The 10,708-nt window shown below is 36.8% G+C and overlaps 1 long non-coding RNA gene across 1 annotated transcript; it reads left to right on the forward strand.

Annotated features, from left to right (window-relative positions):
- Positions 1 to 2,969: 2,969 nt before the first annotated feature.
- LOC149918165 (uncharacterized) lies at positions 2,970 to 9,929 on the forward strand. Its single transcript, XR_016466046.1, has 3 exons — positions 2,970 to 3,233; positions 7,043 to 7,141; positions 9,654 to 9,929. It is a non-coding gene; the product is annotated as an uncharacterized LOC149918165 (long non-coding RNA).
- Positions 9,930 to 10,708: the final 779 nt, after the last annotated feature.

The following is a 10,708-nucleotide window of genomic DNA, read 5'->3' on the forward strand; positions in this document are numbered from 1 at the left end:
GCCATAATCCTTTGCCTCATTGTTTGAGAAGGTGCAACTGCAAGTCATTATTTTATACTTACGTGACTGAATGATAAAGTTAGCTGGAACACAGTATGGAGGCAATAAATCTAAAGCTTTTATATTTAAAACATTTTGCTTTTATTAACCTTTGTTGGTTAGAACAACTGCAAAGTTTCAGAGGTAGTAGAGAATTTCACCTCTTCCAACTCTGCTGTTGTAGCAGCTGATCTATATATTTTTTTCTTGCATAAGTGAAAACATACTCAGCTCTGGCTGCAAGAATTTAACAAAGAGCAGAATTTCAAGACAAACTATGATGCCTTTATTTGTGCTGTAGAAAATGTGACTGTTTAACTAGTGCTAGTACATCTACCAGCACCTGACCCTTTCTCCAAACTATGGGAATGTGATACTTTTCTAGATTGGGATCTGGATCAGCAAAAGGTATCCCTGTGAGTTTGCTGCTTAAAAAAACTTTGTGCCTTTTACTTGGTCATCTGGAGCAGGTATATGAGCAATCCCTTTATGTTTGCTATTGGCAACTCATATTCCTTTGCTGCTTTTCCTTTTGTTTCTCACTTTGGAATCATCCTGGTGATGGGGATATTTTTCTGTTTCATCCAAACTAATCAAACATCCAAACTAATCCATGTTACTAACTATAAGGGAGAAGTTCTGCAGTGGTAAGAAAGAAGAAGAGGAGGAATTCAAAGGAAGGTGATGCTGGAAGAAATAGCAACTCCGAGTGTTGATATGGCCTTAAGTTATACCTTCTCATTAATTTCTCTCAGATCATAAATATGCTCTGTGTAGAAATCTGCAACTTTGCAACTGTTGTATTTCCCAGTGAAGCATTGTGGAAGCTGTATAGAATCCAAGTGGAGGTCTAGGCAAGAGGTTCTCCTAAGGACACAAGAGCAAGGTTTGATTTTTTTTTTTCTCTCTTAGAATCTTGCAGATTCACACATTATAAAAATCATTCTGCATCAGCCTTATCTTTAAAATCCTTATGTTACAAAATATAAATTTTTGTATATTTTCATTTTCTGTGACAGTTACCTGACAATATCTCTGTTTTGCTGAGACCTCTACTAAGAATCAGAATAATGTGGCTAACCTTGTATTTTTTTTATTTTTTTTTTTTACTTTTTCCTTCAGATCAAAGTCATTCTGATACCAATAGGAACACAAAATAAGTTTCACAATGTCCTTTCAAAGATATCCCCAGTACTTGCAAAAACTTGTCCTGCTGATGAGAGCTATGTCGCATTTCAGAACAGCAGTTGCTACTTCTCTTTGAGATGGCTGCATTTTACATCTTTTCAATTTCTTGTTTTCTAATACGCATATAGTTTGTTAATGGACAGCTTGACTTTCTGCCCATTCATTTTTACTGCTTTTGATTTTTATTGGAGAGCATTTTTAATAGCATCATGTTAGCTTCTACACTACTTTTCGGTACAAAAATAACAAAAGGATTGTATCGTTTTCTGACTTGTAGGTCATTAATTTATCTCCAGGATGTTCTGTTTCTCTAAACAATTCTTTTGAGATGAGGATGGGTATTTCCATGTTTGTGAACTCCCTTCATGTTTGCTGTCCCTTCACAACTTTGTAGCAAAATAGTGAAACTTCTCTACATATTCTTGCATCTTTTTTTCCATATGCTGAACATTGTTCATAATGCATTTTTCTGTAATTCTGACTATGAAAAAGTGTCTTTTTACCTTATCTGGTCTTTTTTCTGTCAGATTTTCTTATAATTATTTCAGATTTTTAATAGATATGTAATGACAGACAAGCCATCCCTCTTCTGGAAACCAGCTTACTTTGCATGGCAAATTACCAGCGCTTTGCCAAGAGTTACTTCTGGGTCATTTAATGATGTCTCTGAGGATGTTTTGATCCCGGTCAACTGCTGAATGTTTGTGATTGCCTGTACTGGTAGCCCACTATTCTGCATTAATGCTTTCTTATTTAACTCTACTGAAAAATATACAGTTTTCACTTCTTTTTTTTTTTTAACCCATGGATCACATTTTTCCTCATATTCCTATTACTGTTTCACAGTTGACTGCCTTATAAATCTGCCATATCTCAAATGCTTCACAATACGCTTCCTGTCTGGCATCTTCTGACTGTTTCACATGATGCTGTCATTATTCCCAGGTGATAATCAACCACTAAGGAGAAAAAGGAAAAGTATATTATGTGAATAAACTACTCATTCATAACTGGTAAGGACCTAAAGAATCAGTGTGTATCTCATCCACGCAGCCGACACAGAAAAGACTGTAAAAGTGTTTCTGTCTTTCTAGTGTTCATCAGGATTGCATTCAGAAGAAAACAACAAACCAGAAGTGTTTGTTCACTCATTTTAGTGGTGGCAGCCAGTAATGATTTTAATGTGTTAGCCTGCATCCTAATGGTACTTTTTAGATATTTTATAATAAATATATTGAGCTAAAACATCTTAAAAAGAACTTTGTTTTGCCAGTCAAGTTAGGAATGTGAAAACAACTAATTCACCTCATAGCTAGAAAAGAGCAGAATGTCAAAAGTGTTTCCTATGAATGTGCTGGGAGTTACTGAGTGTTGCTTTTGTAGATATTCTTAAGGACATGGTTAAACTACATGGGCAGATAGATATTTTGGGGAAATGAAACTGCCATCACCATTAGGTGATGGAGACAAGGCTGTCATTATTTGTAGGTATTGAACTCCAATCATTAAAGCTTGTCTCACCACTTTGGCACTCTCTGCTGCAGTGATTTATCTACAGCTGCTGTACAGGAGGACTTGTTTTATTGTAAAAAAAAATATATACTTATATATATATAATTTTTTTTTCTGTACCAAAATTTAAAGTTGTACATACTAAAATTAATTCACTTTAACCTGGGACTAAGACTGGACTGTACTGATTGTGCTTACCATCTTTTTTCTGCTTTTTCAGATGTGTGCTGCTGATGCTGCAGCTCAAGAGCATGATTGGGAATGTGGTGCCCCATGAGGAAGACTGAAGGCTGTGGAGTACAGTCTGGGACTGTTCTGATAGCCTTCTGACCTTTCCTTGGCTTGGGTTATAATCCTGATGTGATAAAGTAGCCTGCTGGCTTTAGCTGGTGCCTCTTCAAGAGCCAGACACATCTGAGGGCTGCGGATCCTTCTGTTCTGCATCCAGACTAGCCCAGTGCTAGAGCTTCCTCCCTCACACCTATCATCCTCAGGTGACGCTGTATCTGTGTCTTTCGCACAATTAAGTCCGTGGTGCGTGCTGTGTGCTCCTGTGTTGTGTCTGCAGTTTGTGCTGAGAAGAGGCCACCAGAGAAAGAAGTGTGCTGTGTGAGTAGGTGACATGCTCAGCAGTGTCTGGGCTCGCGTGGCTTCCTGCTTCTTGTCCTTGTTATTAAAAGACACTTATGTTCACGAACAATGAAATAATTCACCCAAGTATGCTGCTGAATGGAATTTTAAAGGAAATAGGTTTGTCTCATTACTCCAATCTGTACTTAAGATGAATTGGACTTTTACATCAAATGTCTGATTATTCCTGTGAAGGCAGGTTTCTCAGTCTCTTTTGCCAAAAATGTTTAGAAATGCCATCTCATGACCATAGAATCACAGAATGGTTTAGGTTGTAAGGGACCTTAAAGCTCACTCAGTTCCAACTATCTCGTGGGCTGATTGCCCCCCACCACCACCAAATCAGGCTGCCCCGGGGCCCCTTCCAGGATTGGGGCAGCCTGTTACAACCTGTTCCATAATAGTAGTCCTTTTCTACTTCTTCTGGTACATTTCATTTAATTTTTTCCTTACTATGTGGGTGAAGAGAAGGCACTGAGAGTTGTTTCCTAAAAAGCTAAAGGCGCTGAAGAGAGGGAGGCAGAAAGCAGGAGCAGTTCCTGCCAGCTGGCTGGAACTCAGCTGAAGGAGACAGCTCGTGCTGTCATTTCCCAGGGCTGCACTGGCAGCCAGCACATTGCCCAGTGAAGGAGTCCTTTCACTGCTGGGACATGCCATGTGATATATTTGGCTATTTTAGATCTATTACATTAATGTTTCTGGTTTTAAATTGGGAACGGCTGTGGCTAAAGTAAACTGGATCCTGTGGTCAAACAGTTGGTGTTGGCAATTACTGTGGTCACATATTTGGTAGCTAATGCTTTTTATGAATTCCAGATTTTAGTCTGGAGTTATTACGCCTCCAGAGCTGATGCTGGAAGATAGTCTCTTGGTTGTGTTTGTTGCTTTCTCCCTGAAAATCACAGTTGCTCTGTACTTGTACCGCAGTACTGTAGTAGAAAGACAACAGGACAGTCTTGTAGCTACATTGAATGCATTCATCTGCAAATGAGAACACATTTTCTACAAATACTTTGTTTTCTGCTATATTGTCGGAATATAGTCACAGAATCACTAAGGTTGGATAAATGGCTGAGATAATCTAGACTAGCCATCAACCTATGCCTGTGACACTCTAGATTACGTCCCTCACTACCACATCTATCCTTTCCTTGAACACCTTCAGAGATGTTGACACCACCACCTCCCTGGGCAGCCTGTTCCAATGCCTTGTCACTTTTTCTGAGAAGAAATTTTTTCTTATACCCAACCTGAATCTCTCCTGGTAAGGTTTAAGATCAATACCCCTTGTTGTGTCATTAGTTTACTGGGAGTAGTGGCCAACTCCCACCTTGCTACAGCCTCCTTTTGGGCAGTTGTAGAGAGTGATGGGATTTCCTCTGAGCCTCCTCTTCTTCAGACTGAACAATCCCAGTTCCCTCAGCTGTTCCTCTTAAGACTTGTGCTTCAGACCCTAATTGCTAAAGATCTCATCCACTGAAGTCTTTTTCAAGGGAGAAATAACAGTAGCTGACTACTGAACAGGGTAAATTTGGCTGTTATAAAAATGTTCAGGAATTTTCTGCTCTATGTTTGTGAGAGTCCTTCATAGGCCAGAACTATCAAGGGCAATTCACAGCCAGGTATCTTAGCAAGAAATTTTGAGTTATTTGAGACTTTGTTATGTGGATATAATGGAAAGTCCGCATAAATGATAAAAATTATATTGATTGATATTTAAAGAATGTAGATGTGGTGAATTGGTTTACCATAGCCTGGTCACCATGTAATGTGAAGAAAAAGTTAACAAGAACTGCTGGATTTTCTTTAGAAAACAAGCAGTGTGGTGGTGTGAAACTATTGCCAGGGAGCTCAGGGAAACTAAGTCTTCTCAAAAAAGTCTATTTTGTCAGATTTTTTGCTTGCAAAGGTTTTCTATTAGATAATATTTTTTGGTGCTTATGAAGTTCTGAACACACTAAACTTCTTTTAATCAATGATCAATATACATTGGTAATAAGATTAATACTGTGTATATTAAGTGAATTTATATCATGCTTGAATATAATTCACGTACTTGCTTTATTTTTCCTTGTACTCTTGTACCAGTGGAAAAAAATCAAGGGATTCTCTTGTAAGTTTTTAACAACCGTGTTGTGCAAAAAATGCTTTTCATTTGCCAGTGCCTATTTGCTGTTGGAAAGCTGAGCATATTTCCATATTTCCATGAAGGCCAGCTGTTTTCTCCTTATGGCATTAGTAAAAGTAAAAAAAAAAAAAAAAAAAAAAAGCACACACACACACCAAAAACAAACAAAAAAATATAAAACGAATATGTTACATCTAGAATATTTCTGGGACAAATTTACCAGAATTTTCTTCCTGCTTTTTTTTTTTTTTTTTTTTTTTTTCCTCTCCTCATAGCACATACCCATAACCTCTATTTGTTGATGATGTAGCAAAACTTGTAAATGTACTGGCTGATTTTTATGAGATTTTTCTACCCATCCTTTTCTTCATTATCTTGAAACATACTTTTTGCCTAATGATTCCTTTATTTGTTTTTAATTGTCTAGAATTCTTGAAACCGTTCACTATACAGTAAAATTTTCTGCTTGCACCAGTCCGAAATAGGAATTATGTGGCTTAAAGATTGGATACTTAAGGAAAATATCAAAATCTCTCAGGCTGGCTGTGAAGTTGGAAAATTTGTAGTACTCTGTGCAGGTACTGGTATGTCTGTCATTGGATCATAGAAGGAGAGGGCTCCTGGAGCATCAGGTACTGTCATGTTGTTACAGTCTTTTTATGTGCCTGTCTTACAACTGTAGCTTGACCTCTCACTTACTGTTAGGGAAAGCTATCCCTCAGTCTGTTTCATCTTTGCAATCATCTCCCTTTTAGGTGCTGTGTTTTTGGTAGGGAAAAAAAAAAAAAAAAACAACGAAGTGTGACATTTCCATCTTTTGAACTCCAGTTTGAAGACGTAGAAAAAAATTTGAAAGGAAGGAACATATTTTCTAGAGCAATAGTAAAATTGTAGTATTTTTGCTCCCATCCTATTACACTGTTGGGCAGACTGGTCTAATCCATGAAGGAATTTCTTTCTTTTCTGGCAGGAGTCTCATCTGGATTTAATCTTGATATGGAACACTGTAATACAAGAGATTGACAGGAATGAATTGTGATGGCTAAACTAAGATAGAAGGTAGAAAGAAAACCAATGAAAGTACATTTTTATAAGCAAGCAGGACAGAAAACTGTAATGAATAAGTGAGCAGAGCACAATAAGGGATTTGGAAAAAGCATTTTGTGGGAAGGAAGAATTCTATTTTAAAATACTTTTTATATTACATTATACATTTGGCACAATGTCTGATTTTTCTAGCTTTAATGAGAACACAAGCCAAAGTCTAGAGTCTCTATAAACTAAATATTAATTCTTTTTTAGGATTTCCCTCTTTTATTCTTACTCATTGTTTTCCTTGAAATTTTCACATATTGTTTCTTACAACATTACTGTTCTGTATCTTGGATCAATGATAATGGGGGTCTCTTGCTACTTTGTAGCTCTCAGATATTCAGTTGTGCTTTTATGTTGCTTTTTATCTTTATACTACTTTCCAGACACTGACTAATCAATCATAACACCACCCTGTCAAGGAAGGTAAAATAATTGTGATATTTTTTACAGATGAGAAATAAAAGCAAGGGAAGTGGAGCAAATAGTTCAGAAAGACAGCAGAGTTGTGAATAAAGACCACTGTTATATGCAAATCTACCTGAAAAGCAGGTAATTAGAATATATATCTCCTATTTAAAAGCTATTCTAATTGTTTGCTTCTAAAAGCATTTCTTCCCTCTCATTTTCTAGTTCTCATGTAGTGAAGAAGCAGAAATAGGCTTATAACTGATTTGGCAAATTCTATGCAAATTTCTATTAAAGACAACCTTGTTCACTAGAAGGATTTCTGACATTTTCCCAGTCTTTTGGAGATCACTTCAAGATTCTCTTACAGTGCGAAGACTTTCTTAGTTATTATACTGTTCATTTTGCTGTGCAGTATATTGCATTAGGTATAACATTTTCCTCTGCCATTTTCCCAGAAAAAACACTTTTCCTAGATTACAAAGTCATATTGCAGCTCAGAATAGCCCTTCCTTCTCAGCAACCCTCTCTTTTCCCCTCTTCCCAGTTCTCCCTGGTCCCCACTGTGCTTTCAAATATAGGCTTTTGAGTACCTGCCAGCTGCATACCCAGCCCTCAAAGAGCAATCTGTGGGAGAATCATCTTTCTGCTTTTACTTGCAACCAGTGAACAAAAAGATCCTGGAACAGTGGAGGATATTTCATACTTTGAGTTCTATGATTTAATTTAATCTCCTGTTCACTTACTTGGCAAGGCAGTAAATCCACCAAGAACTGCTCAAGTAAGATGTTTTGTAACTCACTGTGGTTAGAAGGAATCAATATTGTGCCCCTGGAGGCTCAAGTTGAGGATGCTTTACTCCATAATCTTTCCTAGGTCTACAAATAAAATAACAAGAATTTCACAGTAGTTCTATTGGATCAGTAGAGCAGTTCGGGTGAAGACAGCTGTTTTGTTTTCGGATGTGGGGGAGCTGAGTTATTGAGTGTGAGGGCAAAATAATTCCATGACAGAGGCTATTAGGGAGAATGTATCTTAATGGAAGGAGACAATTCTGTACAGAATGGAGAAGTGAGTGTTTACAGCTCTAGGTGAATTATCAAAGACAATAATCCGACAAATTTTGTTCTTTGTTCCATTTGGATGATTCCAATGAACAGACTTCATGTGTTTCATGCTGTTGGTTTTAGTCTGACTAAGAGCGATGGGCAGGTCAATATGATCTCAAGAGTGAATCATTTGCACCTGAAAAACTCAGTAATAAATCAATTCAGCTATTCACTATTTGGTATTTCTGGTCTTTGGTTCATACCCATGAGCAATCATGATCTCTGCAGGTTCAGTATCACTGATGCAAATGTGAAGTCAAGACAACTGCATGAGCCCCTTAGGGAAATGTCTCACAAGTATTAGTTCAACTGTTCATCTTCCACTCTATGTAGATGTTCAGGAAACAACAGCAGTGCATATCCACAGAAAAGTCAGAATGTGGCAAGTACAATAAATAAGAAATTTCTTATAGATGTTAGAACTGTAGAGTAAAGCATTGTTACAATTTGCATAAATGTGCAACACAATTCAAGTAGATTGAAGAGAGATTTTTTTCCAGAATTCTTTAGAAATAAGTCAATTTCGGTGTACTTGAACATGTAGATGATCCCTGAATTATAATTATTTTTATTATTATTTTGGTAAGCATAGAACTTTTCTGCCCTGCAGCAAGGGATAAAGACAGATGCTTTCTCTTAAATCCCTAAATATTTGAAAACACTGATAGCTCTTCAATCTACCCATGTGTTAGCAGTCATACGATTAATGAGAAAAGGTTATGTGCTGCATGGATAACATCATAGAAATTTACAGAAAAGACTCATAAAGTCATCTAGTCTGTCTTCTTGCCAGCATAGGGTTATTCCCTACAGTATATTTTCTAATGCTCCGTTCAAATTGTATAAGAGATTCATGCATTTTATGGCTTTGGCCTTTTGACAGTATGCACTTTATAGAACTTACTGATTTGTTTTAGAGATCTGAATAAGAAGTAGTCCATGTTTCATTGCCTGATATTGTTGCAGAAATGTATTAACAAGAATTACTTAGAATTATGTAACATTTTAGTTAAGATTGCTAAAATACACACAGGCAAAGCTGAACCAGAGCAGATGAACTTTGCATCTGTCATTTCTTTGACTGCAGAATATCATTTAGTTTTTCTAATATCATCAATATGATGTTAAAAGCAAAATAGTCTCTGGGGCTCCCCACCCTTCTCTCCTCTTTTTACTTTGATACCTTCCTGCCTTTCATTCTTTCATTTCTGTCCATTTGGATAGATTTGAGTTATGGTTTGTCATCCAGACTAAAGTCCAGATTGATTTCCCCATGCTCCCTGTGCTTATTTACTTTCTTGCTTTTTCTCTTCTCTGATTTTCTCCCTTGGTCCTGTGTGTTTCCTTTTATTCTGTGGGTTGTTTATTGGTGGTTTTTTTTTTTTTTTTTTCCATTCAGTCTATTTTCAGTCTATTTCTCTTCCTTAGTTTTAGAAAAGAAATTTATTGGTTTGCAGTTAGAAGTAGGTGGTTAGGAGTTTTTCATTGCATAACGTTATTTGACTCTTTCTACCCCAGGCTAAAATATTGTTCTCTTGCTTCAACAGAAGAAGAATTAGAGCTGCTTATCTTGCTGTGAAATGAAAAGGCTTTTTCCAGCTCAACATCCGGAAATTTCTGACAGTGAGAAGAGGTGTTAACAGCTGCCATGAAAGGGCTTCTGAAGTTGGTATTAGTATGAAGCTTATTTCTTCATCAGCAGTGTAAATAATTTGCCACAGTAATAATAAATACATTGGTTTTCCTCAGGAAAGAGCAGAGTACATCCACTGTTATATTTTGCACCAGTAATGGAGAGAGAAAAAAAAAAAAAAAAGCAAAACTAAAACAGAACAAGAAATTCTAGAGCAGAATACTAATATGTTCAAATAGTGCCTTGGGCTGTAAGAATTACTCCTGAAGTGGGCATTTGTTTTTCACTCACAGTGTTTAACATTAACTTTTGATTTCTGCTCCTATGAAGGCAAAAGATTATTGTAGCCTTAAGCCATAGTGTAACCTATCTCTGTGCTCTACAGTTGGAATTTTCATTAAAAAGATGTATTTTGACATTCTAGAGTGTGTGTGCCCATAAGGAGTGAGATTTTTCAAGTAAATTATAGGTACTTCAGCTCACAAAGATGGAGCATACTGCAGCTGCTTCAGGAAACTTCACAGAACTCTCTGAAGCTTTCTGCTTCAGAGAATATCCCAGGATGTGTTTCTTAATGCTTTCCTTCCAAAAAGGTGTGGAACTTTGTTCCAAGTTAAATGTCTCTGAAGTTGGATTCTTTTATTTGCCATTATCCTAAATAGAAGAATGTAAATTTGGTATGAAAAAGACACAAACATCTGACATTTATCAGGAGGTAAAATATCTTTATACTGTATTAATGTTTCTTTCCCTATGTTTTTTCTTTCTGGGTTTTAATTAGAGAGCTCCATGTCATTTCACTTTGCTCAGTTAGACATTAAGCCCTGAAATAGACAAACTGTGAATTAAATCTTAAATGTTTTCTGGTTTTTGTCCATGACTATACCTCTAGTACGTATGTGCCTTCCTCTTTTTCCTGTTATCATTTTAATGGTTCTCCTTGGACTCCAAAACCCCCAAACAACTGGT

The sequence above is a fragment of the Phasianus colchicus genome, chromosome 4 (genome assembly GCF_987193195.1).
Source record: "Phasianus colchicus chromosome 4, bPhaCol1.hap1.1, whole genome shotgun sequence".
Classification (NCBI taxonomy): Eukaryota; Metazoa; Chordata; class Aves; order Galliformes; family Phasianidae; genus Phasianus; species Phasianus colchicus.